The sequence below is a fragment of the Talpa occidentalis genome, unplaced genomic scaffold, assembly GCF_014898055.3.
Source record: "Talpa occidentalis isolate TD23 unplaced genomic scaffold, MPIMG_talOcc4v2.1 talOcc4.6, whole genome shotgun sequence".
Taxonomy (NCBI): Eukaryota; Metazoa; Chordata; class Mammalia; order Eulipotyphla; family Talpidae; genus Talpa; species Talpa occidentalis.
In genome coordinates, this window is record NW_023604972.1 from 87003296 (window position 1) to 87026990 (window position 23695).

At 37.1% G+C, this 23695-nt stretch overlaps 1 long non-coding RNA gene across 1 annotated transcript in view; it reads right to left on the reverse strand.

Annotated features, from left to right (window-relative positions):
• LOC119260591 (uncharacterized) overlaps positions 1-23695 on the reverse strand; it is a 412686-nt gene that overhangs the window by 336327 nt on the left and 52664 nt on the right. The window contains exon 2 of the long non-coding RNA XR_005128756.2: positions 8749-8849. This is a non-coding gene — a long non-coding RNA (uncharacterized LOC119260591). The remainder of the gene's footprint in view (positions 1-8748; positions 8850-23695) is intronic.

Consider the following 23695-nt stretch of genomic DNA (forward strand, 5'->3'; position numbering starts at 1 on the left):
TGTGAGGTGATACATCTTGATGAAAGCCTGCATGTGCAAGAGACAGTCTTGACATGTCTGTGAGTAAAGTATAAGATTACATTTAGCTCTCATTTAAGTTCAAAACACAATTTTAAATGCCACAAAGAGCAAATTTATGGATCATGCAGCCTAATGTTCTGCTTATTATAAAAACACTATAAACATATTCTAAGATATTCCTACCTCAAGAAAAGGGGCAATAAGAACATTCATTGTAAGATATCAATTTGAACCGTGTATTAAATTGCCTTCCTACATATATTCCCACTAAAATAACCAAAGGAAAAAAAATAAGAGAAAATATCTACATCAGCCCTGAAAACAGAATATTGTAACAAATATTTGACAAATATAGTTATGATTTTTTTTACCAGGAAAATATGAAATAACAAAATTGAGTCAAGAAGAGATAAGAAATATGAATAAGCTAATACCATTAAAAGCACTAAAAATATCATTGAGAATTATAAAATTATAAAGAACATGTGGCCTAAGAGGTTTTAAAAATCTTCAAGAAGCAAGAAATTCTAATGTTATCTAATCTACTGAACAGAGTAGAAAAAAAGATCAAATTTTCCAAGTCAACTTTAAAAACTAAGTAGCATAACCCTAGCACCAAAAACCTGGGAAATGAAGAAATGTATCTATAAACTGACATTACTTAGAAATGTTCATGTAAATATTTTGAAGAAATATTAGCAAAACAAATCAGCAACATATTTTAAAAATAATAAGCCACCACTGGGATCTATTAAAGATGACTCCAGTATCTTTGCTATTCCACCCATCGGAAGGTGGAATCTAATTCCACTTGAATCTGAACCAACCTTACTGACTTTGTTGACCAATGGGCTATAGCAGAAGTGATACCCTAGAACTTCCATAGGTCATAAGGAGTTTTACAGATTTCACATCTGGGTACATTTTCATTTGGAAACTAGGAAACATGTAAGAAGTGTGACTACTCTGAAGTCACTATACTAAGAGAAGCTCAAGTGACATGGAAATTCACTGTGAGAGTCCATATGGAGAAAAAGAGGCCAGAAGACAGTTAAATGCAAACCCACCTTGAATGTGAGTCCTCCTGCTCCAACTGCTCCAACTGATATTATGAAGATCAGAGATAAACTGTCTACCAAGAACTTCCTTAGTTCCTGATCCATAAGACTGTGAGCAAAATAAACTTTTTGAGGTAGATTATTATGAACCAAAAGATAGTCAGGACAATAACCAAATAGGATTCATTCCAAAAATCAAGTAATTTTCAAAACTAATAAATTAATCACATCAACAAGTCAAAGGGAAAAAAGTATATGAACTCTAAAAGGAACTAAAAAGATTTGAAAAATCAAAATGTATTCTAGATTTTAAAAAGAGCTCAGCATAATGTTAAGAACTCAACAAGGAAAAGAAGTTCTCAATTCAATTCCTAATACTATGTCTAAAGATATAACAATAAAGACAACTCTATTAGAATGAGAAACAAGACAGGTATAAACACCACTATTTAACATCAATGTAGATGTGCTTAGCAATTAGAATGGATCCGAAACTAGATAAAAGTACAAATATTGGAAAAGATGAAACAAATGTATCATTACTTGTTGGTGATTTGATTTTCTAACTGGGAAAACAGAACTACTAAGAAAATTTTGCAGGGAAGTGACTTAAAACAATAAAATTATTTTAATAATTTCCTGGGGAGTTAAAGAGGAAGGGTCCCCAATGGATTATGGTTGAGGATTGATGCTTTGGTGGTGCGTATAGTCTTACATTTGAAGAGGTATAAGCCTATACCCCTAAAGCATGCACAGTTTGTAAACCATTACCTGAATAAAAACTATAAAACAAAAAACTAAAGAAATTGTTTATACATATCCTAAATAAACAGCTAGAATAATGAGGGAAACCATTCACAATAGTACTAAAAAATACTAATAATAATAATGTTGTGGGCCTAGGAATCAATCTAATAAGAAATACATAAAATCAATGTAAAGATATATTGACATAGATGTCTGAAAGACATAAAAAAAAATTTGAGTAAGTTAAAGATAGTCTTGTTTATAGATAAAATTACTTAATATCATAAATATTCTTGCAAAATTAGTTGTAAAATTGCACTTAAAGTCTAACGGGATCTTTTCAAATTAACAGAAGTATCATAAACCTAGAAGATAAACATGTAAGAAAACCCAAAATACTTCTAGCAATATAGAATTGATTAAGGAAATTACATTACATCCATATAAAGCAATACTTTGCAATCATTTAAAGTGTTCGTATAGTCATAAATTTAATGGCATGGAAAGACGATCACAAAATATAAAGGTGAAAAAGCAAACTATATGCCAACATGTTTAGCTTGATAAAATTGGGTAAATTAAATAAACAGAAAAACAAAGTACTGAAGTTAGACACTAAAATTCTTGTTATTATCTCTAAAAGATTATAGGTTTTTTATTTTTATATGACTTTTATAACTTTTCAATAATGAACATATTTTGTGATTTGAAACAAAAACTGTGGGCATATTTCTTAAATATATTCACTGCAGACCTTTCATCCTTGAGTTAATCCCAGACCTTCCTGAATCTCATCAGATTTTAATCTAACTGCTTCTTGAAATGAGTTTCATGATTTTACTACAAATGTATAAAACCATATTTCCTTTTCAAACTACCTTCAGTATATGTTCCTAATTCTTATTTTTCTGAATTGTTACTCACCTGATTCATTTCCTTCATGACACTGTAAATTTTTTATCACATCCCACTCCACCTTCATCTTTCCAGATTGAGAGCATTAAGTAGTCAGCCTATGCTCATAAAGAAGCACTCATTTGCTCCATCTCTTTTTTTACTGCATCATTAAAATGACCACATGGCCAGGATTGGGTAGTATATTCCCTATTTATTTTCCCCCACTTCCACTGTATAAGAATTATTCCCCCCGGGCCTCTCCGGTGGCACAGCAAGTTGAGCGCAGCACTGTGAAGCTGTCTGCCGCCTTTGCAGCACTGGTTCGATTCCCGGCCAGCCAGGGAAATTCCCACATGGCATGGCAGACTTCTCCCGTCGTGCCCGCTGCTCCCCTCAGCAGTGTATTTTGGTCGTCTGCCTATTCTGCTCCCTGCTCTGTCTCTGGTGAATCCTCTCACCCTCCCGCGTCTCTGGTCTATAGCCCAGCTCTTGTATAAAAATAAATAAATATTTAAAAAAAAAAAAAAAAGAATTATTCCCCCCAATGTAAAATATAATCCTCAATATAATTTATAAGAATATTTATTGGGCCAAATAAGTGTACGGATTATATCTGCACTATCTACTGGGAAAGCAAAGCAGAATCTCTCTTTAGATCAATTTCAGTGACAACATCTACAACACTATAGCTTTTTTTTTTTTTTTTTTTTTAATTTTAATTAAATTTATTTTTTTTTTTTATAAATTTTATTGTTATATTCCCCATACAATTGCCGCCCCCATTCTGACCCCAATCCCTCCCCTCCCGCCCCCGCCCCCCTAAAAGTGTCTCTGGTTCATAGTTTTTTGTTGATTTTGATTTTCACTTTCTTATAGTTTTTCATTTTCCTGGTCCCTTATTTAAGTTTTCTAGATTCCTGCTATGAGTGAGACCATCCGGTATTTTTCTTTTTCTTTTTGGCTTATTTCGCTGAGCATGATCCCTTCCAGCGCCATCCATGTTGCAGCAAATTGCATGTGTTTATCTTTTTTGAATGCTGAGTAATATTCCGTGGTATATATGTACCACATCTTCTTGATCCAGTCATCTATTTTTGGGCATTTGGGTTGTTTCCAAAGCTTAGCTATTGTAAACAGTGCTGCTATAAACATAGGGGTGCAGGTGTTCTTTGGAATCGATGTTTCTGTGTTCTTTGGGTAAATACCTAGGAGTGGGATTGCTGGGTCATATGGAAGCTCTATGTTTAGTAGGTCCAGAAATCTCCACACAGCTTTCCACAGTGGTTGGACCAGTTTGCACTCCCACCAACAGTGCAGAAGAGTTCCTTTTTCTCCACACCCTCGCCAACATTTGTTGTTGCTAGTTTTTTTAATATGTGCCATTCTCACTGGTGTAAGATGGTATCTCATGGTAGTTTTGATTTGCATTTCCCTGATGACAAGTGATGTTGAACATTTTTTCATATGCCTGTTGGCCATTTGCATTTCCTCTTCAGAGAAGTTTCTTTTAAGCTCTTCTGCCCATTTTTTGACTGGATTATTTTCTTTGTTGTTGTTGAGTCTCATCAGCTCTTTGCAGATTTTTGTGATCAGTCCTTTATCATTAGTGTTGGGTGCAAAAATGTTCTCCCAGTTGGTGGGGTTTCTCTTTTACAACACTATAGCTTTTACCTCCCAAATAGACATAGATTTGTCTAGACTGTACAGATAGATATGTATCCAGATTCACAAGGAAGGCCTTTTGTGAATCAATAATTGCTATCCTGTGTCATTTTTCTTACTGTCAAAATGCCATAGTAAAGTAAAAAAGGGTCCCAACTTGGTCTGCATAAACTGTTAGTTTTAGACTCTTTCCAATTTACACTGCAGAAAGTCTGAAATGGTCTAATCCATGTGCAGGTCACCAGGAAGAAATGGAAGACCTACTGTATGAATTTGGATAACAAGCTTGGGAGTGGAGAGGAAACAGAGTGAGACCAGATGGCGGACAAACACCAGGAGAGTTGACAGGAGTCGAAGGACATGACTCAGCTGCTAATCCAGCAGTCACATAAATATAACAGCCCCTGTGTGGAGAAGAGCGTGAGGCTGGTTGTACAGCTGTGAGCCATTTTGATTGTCAGTATGAGACTGCTCACATAGACCAGAGACAAGTGCACTCATCTGTGCACCATTTAATGTCACTAGAGAGAGGAGTATTGATATCTTACTTCCCCGTCATTGCTTCTCACTCGACTGCCACAGTCTCCTAACACAGTAAGTTCCTCTCCTCTCCTCTTCACCTTACACATGGTGTCAGAGTGATAGGTTTAAACAAAGTTATGTTGTCACTCTTCTAGTTGTTTTTTTTTAAGACCTCTCTTGGTCTCAACTGCTTCTTCTGCAAGTCTCTCAGAATGGGACATAACATATGATCTCAGCTCCCAAGGTGTTCCCTCCTCAAAGAAGAACTGCACTGCCATATTGATCATCCTTCCACCTCCACTTGACCATGTACCACCCACTCTTTTAACAGCATCCCAAACTGTCCCAACTGAGCAAGAAATAATCAACTTCTTCCTCTTTTCCTTTCTATTCCCAAGGTTCTTTAGGTGAACCCCTTAGCACAAACATAAAACATTAAGTTCTTACAAAGCATTTATTAAATACTAGCAATAGTGTTAAGTATTTGTCTCAGGAAGAGATCTCTAAGTTGGGGGAGGGAAACTTGTCAGAACCAAGAAAAAGGAGACTTAATCTAACAACTCACAAAACCCGAAGCATGATATAGAATCAGGGTTTCAAAAGGACTAGAAATCGATGAATTTTCCACCAGTTCTCTCTCTCTCACACACACACACAATCTTCTGGGCACTCTCTCTTTCTCCAACCACCCATGCTTTCTCTCTCTCTCTCTCTCTCTCTCTCTCTCTCTCTCTCTCTCTCTCTCTCTCTCTGATATTCACTCAATTAATACCTTTTTCTGGTTGCTGGCCACTACAACATCAAGAGTCCTCAAAATCTTTCTTCCCTCGGGCCTCCCAGGTGGCGCAGCAGATGAGCGCTGGGTTGCGAAGCTGCCTGCAGCCTCTGCAGCACCAGTTCGATCCCTGGCTGCTCCCCGGCCACCGGAGTAGGGTCCCACATGGAGCACAGACCTCTTCTGCCGCCCACTGCTCCCCTCAGCAGTGTACTTCGGTCCTTGTACTTGCTCTGCTCCCCGCTCTGGCTCTGGTGAATTCTCTCACCCTCCCGTGCTTCTGACTGTACCCAGGGCTTGTATAAATAAATAAAAATAAATCTTTAAAAAAAAAATCTTTCTTCCCTCCTTTCACTACAAAACCATATAAATGACTCAATTTCTATTTTGGAGTGTTAAGTGGATATTGCTTATGTGTGAAGATTAATATGTAGAAAAATTATTGTTTTTTAAAAAAGAGCAAAAGTAGTTTATCTGTATAAGGTAACACCCTGTTTAATCAAGTATAAAGACTTCATTGATCATGAGACACACCTCTATTTTAAGTATCATCAAGAAAGAAAAAAATGCTACCTGTTATTATCATTAAGAGGCTGTCAATTCTAAGACACAGACTTATGTTTAGAGATGTTAAAATGTAAAACAATGATTCTTGAAATATTACATATAGAAAATAAAGCATAAGCAGTCTTTGGATGCACCAAAGACTGTTTACACCATCTTCCAGGGAGAAGTCCAAAACATCCAATTTACTGTAAGACCCAAAAGGAGGCCCCAGCAGCGGGGACTCATACCCGAAACTTGCAGAAACCATCTTAACTCATCTCAAAGATGACATCAATGGCTGTGAGTCAGTAATTAGAAGGTTTTGGGGTCAGTCATATAGACTACCTAGATAACACCTACAAAGAGCTTGTCACAGCTATCTGATCCTGAAGCAGAAAAAAGATTTTTCACTATCTCCTCAATCCATGAAGCAACTCAGATCAGGAGTCCGAATGTTCAGTCAAAGGGTGGCCCTCCATCTCACCAACAGTGGCCATACCCCCTCTCCATTGCTTTCCCTCCCTGGGTGATTAAAGAGACAAGCCTAAGCAACAATGATGGCCCACCATCCTGGCCTCTGCTCCTTGCTTCAACTTTGGCCTAGACATGGGTTGTTGTCAAAGCCAGTCTTCAAACTGAGGACTAAGAGGACAGCATACGCAACTCTTCCCAGCACCCCACTGTCTCCTTCAAGTGCTTTTACTCTCCTCAGTATTGCTTGTAAAACCATTCTGTATGGTTGCAGGTACCTGTGGTGCATTCATATTCATGCCTATTGCCATTATGCCATGTGGATCACCACAAATTACTCACCTGTCCTATCAATGGCCATTTGGCTTTTTTTTTTTTTATTTTTTGCTCCTATATACAGGGGTTCTGCAAATTATATCTGCCTGCTGGAGCACAGAAGCAAATGTTTCTCTAGAGCATAAGCCTAGAAATGGAACTGCAGGGTCTTCAACTACATTCATATTCAGTTTCACAAGATAATGCCAGATTATTTACCCAAAACAGTAGTTCCAATTTACATTTCCATAGGAGATATATGAATTCCCATTAGTTTCAACTTTACCAAAAATGTGAAATTGTCAGACTTCTTAATTTTTGCCCATCTAGCAAAAATAACATGTAGTATATTTTTATAAAGTTCAAAAATAATACTAAATAAATTATTTAAGTGTATATACACTTGTAATAAAGCTGTATTTAAAGCAAAGAAATGATAAATATGAAGTTCAGGATAGTAAATCCTCTAAAAAGAGGCAAGGGAATGAGGATTATTATATTTATATATGTATATAAATATATAATAAATTGTATATAAGCAAAAGTATACCTATTGCTAATTATATGTTCTATATCTTTTATTTCAAATAATACATAATAAAATATTGTAATTATTTTATTCTCCATTCCCACAAAACTGACACAATGGCTACAGGCATCTCTGAAATTTTATTCTTACAACCTCATTGTAAGAAAAAAAAAATTTCTTCCCTTCTAGCTCCAGAGAGAAAAAAAATCTGAGGGTAGAATTCTGATTGGCCCAGATTAGACCATGTATCCATACCTGAACCAATCACTGTGGCCCAGGGTAATAAACACTATAATCAGCCAAGCTTATGTCCACCTCTCTGGCCAGAAGGATAGGCTGTTGCCATCAAGTATGGGATGAGTGAAGGAGTGTGAAAGGGCACAAAATTTCAAAAAACTTAAGAAATATCAATATCATCATCTTCTAATATCATGCAAATAATAGGAAGCAGAGCTGGGATTCAAAATCAGATCTGCATTAACCACTTCAATTCCAGCTTCTGACAGACTAAATACATTGTGAGTTGTCTCTAGTATTATATCAGATTTTTCTTAGAGACTGTGACCCCATCTAATTTATCTTTGTCCCTCCAACTCCTAGAAATACTACCTGGCACTTTTTAGGTGTTTTGTGGAATTCATTAAATCTCCAAACTACAGATTGCTTATTTGAACATATTCTTATATCAACATGGATGTGACCATTTCTGGCACCAGCTGTGTGGGTCTACTGTTCAGAAGAGAACAGATGGGAATTTGAAGAGTAGGAGGGGATGGAACATTTTAATTTCAAGAACATTTTAGCACCACAAAAATCAAAAGGGAAATAGAAATACTAGAAATTTTATACTCAAAGCAAAGTTGCATGATGATCAAAAGTGGACATAAACAAGGAGTAGCTAGCATGTATTATTCTTACTAAGGAAATAATGACCATCCTGATCTGTTATTTCTATTACATTTCTTGATAAACTCTTTGAAAGAAAAAGTGGGTTTGAATATAGCCAAAAGGAAACCATTTCTTTGACTATACCATTACAACTGTTATAACAAAAAATGTGTTCATGGGACAACTTACAAATTTAAAATTAAGAATCACAGCCTAAATACATGTTTTAAGTCTCTTGGCAAAAATTACCAGTTTTTTGTCTCTTTCCACTTTTCTCAGCTGAAAGGTGAAGGTATTGTTCAAGAAATTATCTTTACCTTCCTTTATTTTCATTTGGATCATGTTGGTTTCCGTCTTTTTTTCTTCCATAAAATTACATCTTTTCCTGGTACTTGTCTTTTACGTTCCTTTGTGAAGCCTAAAATAAAACAAACAAGCATAAAATCATTTCTTTGTTAAGTACAATCACATTTCTCACTACTCATTTTGTCTGGCTTTGGAATGTTTCTGGTCTCCTCTGGACTCTGGCTCTACATATTTAAACCTTTTATCTTCATTTTATTCTTCTAACCCTTTTGTTCTCCTTTCTTTGTTTCACAAAAGATACTTCATTTTAAATGACTCACCATTGTATCATTTCTCTGGCTTACACAGCCATTAAGTTGAATATCGTCAATTAATTTAGAGTTGTGTTCTGCTGTCTTGGTCCAGGCTGCTTCTAATTTTGCTGAAAGATCTGTATGTGGCTGCAATTAATTTATTTTTAAACATTCTTTCTTTCCTTCTGTCCCCTTTTCTGCATTATCCAATCTGATATCCACCAGAGCATTATACTCTGATGCAAATTTTGCCCCATTTGAAATTTCAACTTTTTCTTTTTTCCATCTTATTAGACTCATTTTGTTTCTAATTACAATCCAGCTACCCACAGGCTTGTTTCACCAGAGGCCATAACACTGGTGTTTATTCAGGTGATTCTGAAGTGAGTTTTAGCCTGCATTTACTAGGAAAAAGGAAAAGGGAGGGATTGAGAAATTGAAAATAATCATCATTTCAGTCTTGAATCCAAATATTCCCTATTGGTTTTGTGCACTCCTGAGATCTTCTGGGCTCTTTTCATACTACCTTTGCTTAGCTTATATTGACTGGTACAGAGTAAACTCAAAATAGGAGTAGATGACCACAGAACTCTGAGTCAAAGCTTCTGGTCCCTTACCTAATTGTTTTCCTTTACCTTTATTTAGTAAATATTAGTTCCAAATCTACCCTTTCTTTGAGCAAAAGAAAGAAGTCCCCTTTGACTTACTTCTTCTATCTAGTTGATATAAGCAAAGGAGTGTACAATCTAGCTGGGTCATCGCAAATTTTGCCAGATGGCATTATATTCTTGTTCTAGGTGCAAGGTCTTCTTAAGCATATTAAACTCATGGAAAGCTATGGTGCAGAGAGCAGAGGTGGTATATGCAATTAGTTAAATTTCTAAGCTACAGACTGCTTATTGGAATGTATTCTTACATCAACAGGGATATGACCATGGCTTAGACCAATTGTATGGTATGGTGCTCACAAGAAAACAGATGGAGATGAGTGCCCATCCCATAGAATATCAGGAGGGGCCTTGGATAGAGCCCACATCTGTCAGGATCCTCCCGGGCACCCATCAGAGATTCACATGACTGTACCCATGGGTAAAATGACTGTGCCTCCCAAATGAGATGTGTGGACTCAATTATGAAGAACTGAAGAGTTATGTCTCTACACTAATTATAATGCAGTGCAATACATTCTCTGCTTCACGTATCAGACTAATAACAAATTTGAAATTAAAATCTCAAAAAAAACAGTTTTTTCCTGCCTTTGGAGACATATGAATGTCAAAGAAGAAGCAAAAAACTTGACATCTCAGAGAAGTAGGGTCCTAACTCAAGAACTCTGCTATATGGTTCTGATGGACCGGGAGAGCCCGTGTGCCTGTCTCAGTGGACATCAGACTTCAAGGGAGGATCAATTAGGCTGTTGCACACAAAGTCTGTCTTCTAGTCACAAGTTTCCACTGTCACATCTACTGTGACTCACTGACCCAAGTCTGGAAATCCCAGATACAGAACCAAATCACAGAGCTATAAATATGGCCCCAAGTCTTTTCCAGGCAAAGATAGAGCTTCCTGTTGGTTAGAGCAGCTGTAAATGAGGCCAAAGCTTAAGCAACACATGAGCCAATTTCCAGCAGGGGAAAATTTCTACTCCAAAGTCAAAGACTAAACCTACAAGCCTAGCCAAACATTTTGTACCTACAAACAAAATAAAGTCAGTGAATTTTCTGTTCAATTTTCAACTGTGTTAGAAGGGTGCCGTCACTTTAAATTCTGGGTCAGAAGCATACTCTAAAGAAGTTGGCAGCTGGAACAAAGTAGCCAGGGGCTAGCAATAAAGTACAAGATGGAAAAAGATTCCTTCTGAGAAAGCAGAAAAATTATAAGTAACAAAATCAGAAAAGCCTCCTAAGATTAGAACAAGTCAGACACAGGCATATTCAAGTCTCTATGTTCTATAGATGCAAAGGAAAATGAATGTGCTTTCCACAGCTTCTAAATTCAGGGACGAGAAGCTGAATTACAGATATTTCAAAGGCACTGGCTAGAGGTGATGCTAAATATGGTAGAAGAAGCTGAATCTCATCTCTTATCGCTGAAAATCATCTCTTTCGAAACAAGTTCACAACGTCCTCACACTGACTAAGAAGGTGGGATACATGAGAGAGTTTACCAGTGAGTTGAGACCAAGATAAGGTGGAAGGCATTAAGAATAAAAACTTATCTCATTCACTGCTGATGGCAGTGCAAGCTGGTATATTTCTGGAGAACAATTTGACAACATCATTATCAAAATCCTTCAAAATACATATTACCTTGGAATTAATAACCAACTTCCAGGCATCTACCCAGAGACTATAACAAAGGCAGAGAAATATGCATGTCACAGAATTATTTATAACGGTGAAAAATTAGACATCTAAATATACAACAGGAGGAACCATACTACAGAAAATTATGCAACTATTTAAATTATACTTGTAAGATTAGTAGTATTAAGTACATGCTCATAATATGTTTATTGGAAAAAAGAGATGCAAAATAACATAATTAGAATGATCTTAGGTTTATTTATCTTGCTTTTGGGAAGGAAATGCACTACTAATAGTGATCACTGCTCAATTATGGAATCAGAGTTCATATTACCAAATTTTCTACAGCAAGTCAGTGTGACTTTTACAATCACCAAGTAATTTTTAAAGAAAATTTTAGCTTATGCCATGGTATTGGGGAGAGGAGGAAGAAGAATAGCTAATTTTTAGGGGCAGGGAAAGGCCTGAAAGGAAATACTTAAAACATTAATTTCTGTTATTTAGAATAGTAGGTTGCTACTATTTTTTTGCTCTCAACTTTTTGCTATTTTCCTGTATTTCTTAAAAGAAATATATCTCTTTTATACTGAATGAAAAATTTTTAAGGGAAAAAAAAGAAGGAAATACGAACATACTGGAGATTGTAATAAAGAATAACTAAGCACCTAAAAAGTACATAAGACACTTCTTTCTCCTTGGTTTTTTTATCAAAAGCTATAATATAGGGTGTTGCCCCCACATCTGTATACCAATAAAGAATGAAAAAGTTACCACATTTTAAGTTTACATTTATTAAGGTAACGTTGATTAGCAACAAGATATGTTTTAGATGTATGGATTCCACCACTACAAATGTATGTTACCACACCACAGCCACCAAAACCCCTAATCTTCCACCTGAGTCCATTGGGCCCCCTCCCTCCTTTACAAAGTTCTGTTTTTTTAAATTAATTTGTCAGTCATTTACATATCCATACAACTTTGGGGGTACATTTTCACACTTCCATATGTGTACATTCTGTACTGACCCTCCACCAAAACTCCCAGACAATGTCCTTTCTTCTCCTTTGCCCTCTCCCCTGGCCCCAATCCTTCTTGTAACCAGTATGTTTCCAGAGACCAAGAATAATTTTTGCTGTGCTTTGCAAGTATGTGTTCTTTGGTTATTTATATTCCACAAATAAGTAAAACTACTCAGTATTTGTCTTTCACTTTCTGACTTATTTCACTTAGCATAATCACTTCAAGAGCCATTCATTTTGTCCTAAAAGGCACAATTTCATCTTTTTTTACAGTTGAATAATATTCCAGTGAGCATATATTCCACAATTTCTTTGTCCAGTTATCTGTCACTGGTCACTTAGGTTGGTTCCATGATTTAGCTACTGTGGATAATGCCACTATGAAAATAATAGATTTTTCATGTTTTTTGGGTAAATACATAGAAGAGGTATTGCTGGATCATATGGGATTTCCTTTTTTTTTTCTCAAGGTATCTGTATATCGTTTTCCAAAGAGGCTGCACTAGATTACATTCCCACCAACAGTGGATGAGTATGCCTTTTTCTCCACATCCTTGCCAATATTTGTTATTTCCTTTCTTATTGATATAGGCCATTTTCAGAGGGATAAGGTGATATCTCATTATGATTTTGATTTGCATTTTCCTTATATAAGTGATGTTGAACAATTTTTTCATGAGCCAGTAGGCTACCTGAATATGTTCATTGGAGCGGTGTCTATTTATGTCTTCAGCCCACTTTTTGATTGGGTTGTCTGCATTTATGTTGTTGTTGTTGTTATTGTTGTTGTTGTTGTTGTTGTATAAACACTTTATATATTTTTTAAATTAATCCCTTGTCAGATGTGAGATTGACAAATATATTCTCCCAGTATTTTGTCTTTTTGGCTTGGATGATTTCTTGGAGCTACAAAAGCTGTTTAGTTTCATGTAGTCCCACTTGTTTACATTTGCTTTTGTTTTCTCTTGGGGTTTGGGTTGTGTCCCCAAATATATCTCTACAGTTAATGTTCAATAGTATATCGCCTTTTAATTTTTTTTTTTGGCTGCAGGTCTTATATTCAAGCCTAATTCATTTTTAATTGATCTTTGCATATGGAGTTAAGTATGGTTCTAATATCTTTTTTTATATGTGACTGTCCATGTTTCCCAACACCACTTGTTAAACAGACTTTCCTTTCTCCACTGTCAATCATGGCTTCGTTGTAAAAGATTAACTCTTTATGTTTGTATGGGCTTATTTTGGGCCTCACTATTCTTTTCTGTTGGCATGTGCTTCTATTTTTGTTCCAATACCATATTATTTTGATTACTGTAGATGCACCATATAGTTTGAAGTCAGGCAGCATTTTACTTCTTTTCTCTCAGGACTGCTTTGACTATTCAGGGTTCATACAAATTTTATAATTGCTTGTTCTATTTCCTTGAAAAAAGTCATTGGGATTTTGATAGGTATTATGTTGAACCTATTAATTGCTTTAATATGGTCATTTTAACAATGTTAATTTTTCCAGTCGATGAACATGGATGATCTTCCCATTTCTTTGGGTCCTATTTTCTCTAGCAGTGTCGTACTGCTTTCCATGTAAAAGTCCTTGATGTCCTTCAATAAGTTTACTTCCAAGCATTTCATTCATTTTGCTGCAATTGTAAATGGGATTTTTTTGTAATTTCTCTTCCAATTCATTGCTTGTATATAGAAACACAAATGATTTTTGTGTATTGATTTTGCATCCTGACAATTTTCTATATTCATTGATTATTTCTAGTAGTATCTTAGTAGAGTTTTTTAGATTTTTAATGTATGTGATCATGTCATCAGCAAATAGTGATAGTTTACTTCTCCACCTATCATTCATTCCTTGTATGTCTTTTTCTTACCTAATTGTTCCAGCTAGGACTCCAAATATATGTGGAACAGTAGTGGTTACAGTGGACATCCTTGTCTTATTCCTGATCTTAGGGGAAATGCTTTTAGTTTTTCACCATTGACTATGATGTTGGCCATGGGTTTGTTACATATGGACTTTATTATGTTGCATGAAGTTCCAGTTATTCCCATTTTATTAAGAACTGCTATCATAAATAGTTGTTGAATCTTGTCAAATGCATCTTCAGTGTTTATTGAAATGATGATGTGATTTTCATCTTCCTTTTGTTGATATGGTGAATAACATTGATTGATTTGCATATGTTGAACCAACCTGGCATTTCTGGAATGAAACCTGCTTAATCATGATGAGTGATTCTCTTAATGTATTGCTGGATTCAATTTGCTAAGTTTTTTTGAGGATTTTTTATTATGTTCATTAGAGATACAGCCTATAGTTTTCCTTCCTTATGCTGTTCTTGTTTAGTTTTGGGATCAGTGTAATGTTGGCCTTTTAAAATTATTAGAGAACTTTCCACCCTTTCCAAATTTTTTTGAAGAGTTTGGGTAGGAATGGTATTAGGTCCTCTTTCAAAGTTTGGTAGAATTCACTGGAGAAGCCGTCCGGTCCTGGACTTCTGTTCTTAGAGAAACTTGATTACTCTTTCTTGATTACTCAATGTCTGTACTTGTGATTGGTGTGTTTAAGCTACTTCATTCTGGTTCAGTCTTGGAAAGTCATATGATTCTAAAAATTCATTCATTTCTTCTAAATTTTCCAGCTTGTCAACACAAAGATGTCCAAGATAGGTTTTCATGATCCTTTGTATTTCTATGCCATCTATTATAACATTACCTCTTTCATTTCTGATTTTTTTGAGTCTCTTATTTTCTTAGTGAGTCTAGCTAAGGGTTTGTCAAATTTGTTTATCCTTTCAAAGAGTCAGCTCTTAAATTCACTCATCTTTGAACTGTCTTTATGTTTTTCTATTTTATTTATTTCTACTCCAATTTTTATTATTTCCTTCCTCGTGCTAATTTTTTATTTTGTTTGTTCTTTTTCTAGTGCCTTGAGTTATAAAGTTAGGGTGCTTGACATTTTTCTTATTTTTTACATGGACCTGTATTATTATGTACTTTCCTTTGTAATACCACTTTTAGAGTATACCATAGCACTTAATAGCTTCTCTCTCAATTCTTGTTAGTCTCCAGATAATTTTTAATTTCTTCTTTGATTTCTTCACAGACCAAAGTTATTCAAGAGCATTTTGTTTAGTATTCACATATTTTGGTTTATTCTGGAATTCTTTCTGTGGTTAATTTCTAGTTTTATAGCATTATTATCAGAGAAGATAATATATATAATTTCTATTTTCATACAATTTTGAGACACATTTTGTGTTGTTCCATGTGTAAGTATAAAGAACGTGAATTCAGTTCTTTTGGGATGGAAGGCTCTATAAATGTCTATTAGGTCCATCTGGTCCAAAACTTCATTTCATGCCTTTATTTTCTTGTTAACTTTCTGTCTGGATGAAGTTGAAGTCTCTCACTATTAATGTGGTTTTGGCAATGTGTTGCTTTAGACCTGTTAACAGTTGTTTCATACAACCATGTGTCCCTATTAGGTGAATAATATTGATAACAGTTACAGCACCTTGATGAATTGTTCCCTTGATCATTATACAGTCTCCATCTTTGTCCCTGATTATCTTTTTTGACTGATAGTCTAACTTATCGGATACAAGAACAGAAGTTCCTGCTTTTCTTTCTGTGTTATTGGCTTGAAGTTCCTTGCTCTAGTCTTTCACTTAATTTGTGTTTGCCTTTAGGTTTTAGATGAGGGTTTTGTTTTTGTTTTTGTTTTTTTTTTTTTTTTTTTTGCAATTAAAGTATAGATGGCTGAACCTTTTAAACCCAATTGGTCAATTTGTGCCTCTTACTTGGTGAGTTCAGGCCATTCACACTTTGGGTGATCATTAGCATGTGAAGATTATTCAGGGCCATTCTTTTGTTTTATGATTGTTTTTCTCTTCTTTCTGTTATTTTCCTTTTCCACTGTTTCTCTCTGCTTTTTCATTTAGATGGCTTTTCTTGATGATTCTTGCAATTTCTTCTTCTATGCTTCTCTACTCTCAATTTTTTCTTTGTATTTGCCATGAGGGTAACATCAAACTTTCTGTCTAAAAAAGTCCTTTATATGCTGGTATTCATTGCACTGTCTTCATTGTATTGTCAATAGTATTCATTGACTCACTTTTAACTTTACAAGTTCTGGCCCCTTCCTCCCCTTTAATGTTTGATGATGTCTCTTATTCTTATTTATACTTTTGATTTTGTAGTCTTATGGTTGCTTTACAAAAGGTTTTGTGTTTTATTTTCCTGTATAAAAACTCCCTTCAACATTTTTTTGCAGGGCAGTGCTGGGAGTAGTAAAGTCTTAGCTTTTGTTTGTCTGGGACAGCAATTTCACCTTCATATTTGAATGATAATTCTGTGAAATAGAGTATTCTTGTCTGGCAGTTTTTGCCTTTTGGGATTATGAATATTTTATTCCACTCTTCTCTGGCCTGGAGAATAACAGCGAAGAAATCTGATCAGAGTCAGATTACATTCTTTTTTTTTTCTCTCTAGTAATCTTTATTATTTTTTTTCCTCTATCTTTGACTTTTTTTTTTTTTTTTGATAATTTAACAATGCTAGGTCTTGGCGAAGGTTGTTTGCATTCAGAAATTTAGGTGTCATTTCTGCTTCCTGGACATCCAAGTTTATTTCTTTCTTTAGGTTCTGGAAGTTCCCAGCTATTATTTCTTTAAATAGAGTCTCTGTCCCTTCCCTCTTCACCTTCTGGAGTACTCGTTACCTTTATGTTTCCTCTTCTAATTGAGTCTGATAATTCTCGGAGAGTTTCTTCACTTTTCCTAAATTTTCTTTCTCTCTTCTTCTAGTTGGGTGATTTGTATATTTGCATCATCTACTTCTGAAAGTCTCTCTTCTACCAGCTTAATTCTATCTAAAAGTCGTCCCATACTATCCCTCATTTCATCCAGTGTCCTTTCGTGTTCTTTGAATATTTTCAATGTCTTTAGTGAAGAACTCTTTTTGTTCCTGGATCTTCTTTCTATGATGCTATACCTGCCTTTCTGCATTTGACTGTCCTTCTTGTACCTAGTTTAGTTTTTAACATTTTATTTCTAAAATACTGTTCTGTTAGGTCCTCTATTTCTGTGTCCTTTATATATGTCTCTGGACTTCTATTCTTCCCCTGCTTTTCTATCTTGTGTTCAGATGCTCCTTGCTTCCTGGGCATGTTTGTCATCTTATTTGTTCTTTGTGATTATGGGGTGCTGTGGGTTTAGTTTCAGTCATTTGTTTTTCTTCTTGGTTTACTATGGTGGCAGGCATTCAGATGCTAGGTCTCAATCCTAGGTAAGGAGTGAGGGCAGCTCCAATCCAATAGATCACCTCTACTTCCTCTTCTCTTGCTCCAAAGTCAGTGTGGTTCAATGCTTCAGGAATCCTAAATTTTTTCTCTGAACTCTTTGCTGCTGCCCCTCTCTGTCATGGGGCATGTTCCACCAAGCTTGAGTTACCTGGCAGGGGGCATCAGACATGATACACCAAACAAAGACAAAGGATACTTTGTGTTGCTGGGCATAGGGCACCAGTCCTGGGCTAAGTGTCCCAGATTGCCTGGTTATGGCTGCTGCTGTGAGGACCCAGACAGCCAGGTGCTGTGGATTACTCACTTGAATCTCTTTGTAAGGAGAGATTCTCCACCCACTGCCCAGCTTTCTGTGCATAAGCCTGGAACAGCTCCACAGAGTGCTACTGCCAAGTTTCCCTTTGTCTGGTCTTTCTGATGGGAGAGGAAGGCACTTCCCTTGCCTGCACCACCAGCTATCCAATTCCATCAACCAAACCCATGTCCTGCACTTGTATCCATCCACCTGTCTCACTGCCACTCTAAAAAGTTCCTCTGGTAATATTCACCACATCTGGTAGGACCAGCAGCCCCAGCCTGTTTCAGTGGCCTGGCTGCAAACTCCTTTACCTCTTCACTCACAGTGCCCATAACAAGGTACCAAACTCAGAGCAAACCTTGAGGAAGTTCTGTTTCTGTCAAAGAAACTCCAAATCTTCCCTGGAGCTAATATTATTCTAGCTTAATTTTCCTTTTAGTTGTGTTTAGGGGAGAGATACAAACCACCCAACTCCACCATGTTTTGGATGGAAGTCAAGATACCACATTTTAAGGAGACAAAAAATGAGGAGAAAGGGTTGAACCAACACCACTAACCTGGCCAAACCCTATCACCTCTCTCTAGTTAATACACATAGATATGTGGACCCTCACCATTGTATAATCTCATCCGCTTGAGTACGGGCACAACCTCTGGAAGTTATAGTGTATGGTGAAAGGGACTTAGTACATTTGATTAAGATTAATAATCAGCTGACTTTAAAATAAGGAGATTATCCTAAATTATCCAGGTGGGCATAATCTGATCACAGGAGTATTGTCAAAGCAGAATTTTCTCTGGCTGGCAGCAAAAGTCAGAGTTGAAGCATGATGAAGATTCATGCTTCATCATGAAGTCAGATTGGAAGCATGAAGAGATCCTGCTGCCAGCTACGGTGTTGTCAATGGGCCTATGGACAACCTGTGAGAAGGTCCCTGGCAAGGAACTGGAAGTGATCCTAGGAGATGACTGTAGCCCCAACTGACATGCAGGGAACTGGAACCTCAGACCTATAAACATGAAGTTGTCCGGCCAACAGCCAGAATGAGCTTGAAAGTGGGCTCTTTCAAGAACCTTCAGATAAACACCCAGTTAGTCAATTCCTTTAACACAATACCCTAAGCAGAGAACCCTGCGGGGTAAGGCCTCACCTCTGACCTACATATACTGTGACATAACTAATGGGTCCTGTTTTATGCCATTGTTTTTGTGGCAATTTGTAATGGATCGACAGAAAACCTACAAAAAGCTTCAACAGTATATATTTGATAGCAGTAACTGGAGAAAAGCAAACCATTTTGTTTGTGCCATTACCAAGTTCAGAATGCTTAATTATAAAGTTTCACTATAGTTTGCTTTGTATTACTAAAAGAATACATTCAAGTACTTCATAAACAAATTCTATTCATTATTCATTATTGTATGATGTGATGGCTTAAAAATTAGGGGATAAGGGCCTCCTTGGTGGCGCAAGTGTTTATGAAGCAACCTATGAAGCTATCCACAGCCACTGCAGCATGAGTTTGATCCCCGCCAGGGAGCTACCCACATGGCACAGCAGACCTCTCCTGACTCGCCCGCTGCTCCCCTCAGTAGTATAATTAGGTCAATCTGTCTCTCCTGTTCCCCACTCTGTCTCTGGTGAATCCTCTCACCCCCTCCATCTCTGGCCTACATCCCAGCTCTTGTATGCATAAATAAATAAATCTTTAAAAAAAATTAGGGGGTAATCTCTATTCTCAAATCATAACTGTTTATAACCAACATAATCATTCCCTATGGTTTTCTTTTTAAATGACCATGCAGATGCCCATACATAAATAATGGGCAATATTTTAAATAATGAACAATCTCCATACTACTGAATCTAAAATTGGTATCAGTGTCACAATATGACTTGTGATATATGGCACTGTTAATTCAAGGTGTACCCATTCTCAGGAAAGGGAAACAGGGTTAGGAGTTGCACTACATAAGGAGTTGAAAAAAATTCATTGTGTTAGCCCAGGTTTCCTAAAAACTGAGTCTTACCTACTAATGCTGTATTAAGGGGTACAATCCCAAGACAGCAAGGAAAATGGGGAAAACTGAAGGGAGGCAAGAAAGGAAGGAAATCAAATTGAATGTGCTCTACTACTCAGCTGGCCACAGTTTTACAAGAAGCATAACTGGTTTCTTCTTTTGCAAGAGCATCACAGTGGAACTATGTGGATCCCTGAATCAGAGAGAGGAAGACAAGAAGCAAGAGTTTATGTGCTTCATCCTTTCTCTCTCCTGTCTCTCACCGTCAGAGGACCCCTCCAGCCTATAGGTGTATTAGTGTCATCAAACCTCTCAACCAGCCTTTGGAAATGTCAGGTCCCGCAACACTTTCTAACACTTCTGAGTCTGCACATGGTACAATGAACAGGAGGGTAGGGTTGCTGCAGCTCCTACACAGTTTGCATAGTGGAGCCAGGCACAAGCAGGACCCTCACCCAGGAGAGGCTGGGGCAGCTGAAAGGGTTAGGAGATGCGGGAAAGGCACTGGTTAAGGTTTTCACTGAGCAAGTGTCCAGGGTGCAGAGAGCAGAGTCAAACACGTCTAGAGAACTGCATTAACTTTGACCTCACGACCCCAAACCTGACCCTGGTGGCACTGCACCATTCCTCTTCTTCCATACTCCTCTTCCTGACAACTAAGCAATAGAGAATTGACCCATTCCCCTCTTGCTTCTAAGAAACAGCTACTTCTTTCCTTTCATCATCATCCTTAATTTTGGGTTCCTCCATCTGGATTCCATTTCTTCCCAAAAGGCTCCTGATGCCCCTATTTCAAACTCTTTCTGTACATGAAGCTCTTTCTTTCCCACCAATTTTTGTAATCCATTCTGGAAAACACACCCAGAACCCCCGGGCTTCTGCCCATTCTGCTTTTCATTATTGCAATTACAATGTGGTTAAACCAGTAATGTTGAAACCATGTGTGTGTGTGTTTACAATGCATTCTACTCCAAACTTTGATAACAGTCGGTTTAAATACACACACACACACACACACACACATGCACATATGACACATTTGTCTTCTGGGTAGTGTGGTGTTTGGGCAGAGATATAATGACATCTCTGGGAAAGGAAGAACAAAGAGGAAAACCTGCAGTATAAGCACCCATTTCAAAATGGGAAATATTTCAAAAAACCTTTATGTGCAGGGGACAAAATCCTTATGAAGAGCATGAAAAATTAAAAAATGGGCCATTAGTAAATAGAAACATTTTTCCCACCGATAAATTGGTCTTGGACTGCTTTATCCAAGGCGTTCCTTTGACATTTCCAGAATTCTTGCATTTATATTCAAACTCATCAAAACTGTCCCCAAGTGACCACGTAATCATTTTTTGTGGGGTTTTTTTCCCTCTTTCGTCTTGATTAGTTTTTCTCTTCAGACCTTTGGCTGACTGTTTGGCTTCTGTTACCAGGACTGAAGTTCCTACCGGGATTAAAAGCAAGAACCATGAGGAGCAATGCTGCGTTGTCAAGTTTTTTCACCCCAAGCAGGAAAAGACCATTTATGGATTGATCTCCCCATCAGAGAACCATGTCACCCAATCTTCCTGCTCTGCAACTTGCCACAAGATTGATGGTAAATATAATATATATGAAAATGAAGGAGGAAAATGTATGCAAAGCTTCAGTGGTGGTGCAAGGGGCTGAAAACGATGTTGTGCGGTACATCATTTCATTGGAATTTCTCATTTTCAGGACATTGACTCTAAAATTACTGCAGTCGTAGTGTTTAATGTTCCTGTATTGGGATTTCAGGGTTTAAAAAAAAAATTATTTGAAGCCAGAAAAGCAAGGCTGACTTATTTGGGTCTATGCTATAGTATGAAAAAAAAATTGCAAGAAAATAAGAAATGCTACAATCACACATACACACACACACACACACACACAGTGAGCTCAACACAGTATCCAGTAGAACACCAAGCAGGCTATCAATAAAAGAAGGAATATAACATAACAGTAAACTAATGAAAATTAAGTTTCTAAGTCCTGGGAGGAGACTTTGCAACATTGTCTGAGATTTTTGCAAATTTTGCAATAATAAATTATTCTAACCAAAATGATTAAGGCTGTTCTCTCGCTACTCTGATAGTCATGTTGGATGGCATTAGACAGACCATGAGCATGTAGAAGATGCTGCTAAGAGAAAGCTGACTGGAGGTTATGCTTCATTTGGGTGCAGACAAAAAGTAAAATATACCTAGGTGGTTCTTAGTCACGCCTATGATAGTTACCTGGCTGCTAGTTCATCAGAACAATGGCATCCAGGAGCACTTCTGTAACTGCCCCCTAAGCAATACAGAGACAGGCTAAGGGCTCACATATCAGCATGAGGATGCCCTCGGGGCCCAGCACCAGAAGTACATTGGGTGGAAGAGAAGAAAATAGTTTTGAAATATACAAACTTTGGGTCTCCCCGGTGGCGGTGCAGTGGTTGAGCACTGGGTTGCGAAGCTGCCCGCAGCCTCTACAGCGCCGGTTCGATCCCCGGCTGCTCCCCGGCCACCAGAGGAGGGTCCCACATGGCGCGCAGACCTCTCCAGCCACCCGCTGCTCCCCTCAGCAGTGTACTTCGGTCCTTCTGCCTGCTCTGCTCCCCGCTCTGGCTCTGGTGAATTCTCTCACCTTCCCGCGCTTCTGACTGTACTCAGTGCTTGTATAAATAAATAAATAATAAATCTTTAAAAAAAAAAAAAGAAATATACAAACTTGAAGCTAATATATGAAAATTCTTCTAACCACCGGGTAAGTGAAAAGATAAGAAGATTCAGCACAACGCTTCATCAAATCTCCTTGACTGAGATTCTTCCAAATTTGACATCAATCCTAAAAAATTTTGTGATTGGACCTAGCAAGTTGTGGCACTGGACAATAAACTTTCCTAAACTGTCAGTTAGAAGAAAAGGAAAAAAACTCAATTAACCATGCAAGAAGAAAAATTGAGTTACTTTTCTCTTTATAAAAAGGATGTTACAAAAGTATTGCCATATGAAGCTTTAAAACCAACCCTTGTAAGCTGGTCATAGATCTGCAGCTTTCAGAAGGTGTGGGGGAGGGGTGAACACAATGGACTATGGTGGAGGATTATAAGGATAAAGGTGGTGGGAGAGCTATGGTGACTTCAGCTTAGGCAGGAAACTCTTTACTGTAAAAACACTAGCAAGGATGTAAAATAATGGTACTTTAATTTTAAAAAAATTGTTATGAAAAGACAATCAAAGATTAGGAAGTCAAAGATTGTGTGTGCGTTTGTGTATTTTTATGTAGTACGTATATGCTTTTTCAAATGTGTATGTGGTTCTGGTTCTCTTCTCATCCTACATAAATGTTCTTTTGTATCTAATTTAGTATTCATGATTTTGAGTCTCTTGAAGAAATGCACAGGCTTGAGATCCCTCAAAATTTTTGTCCTCTCTCTGCCTCAGAGACTCAGTGCTGACTCTCAGGTCAGGCCTGATGCCCAAGCAGCTCCTAACACATACACACAGATCCTGCGCCTCTTCACTGCCTCAGATCCAAGGGCTTTGGCTTCTGCTTTCCTTTGTCATCCTAGTCTATAACTACTCCAGCTGTAAAGCCTTAAATTCCAAAGTAACTACAAGTTAGTTTATGTAGCTCAAACAACCTTTGTTTTTCCAACGTCTTTTACACACACACACACACACACACACACACA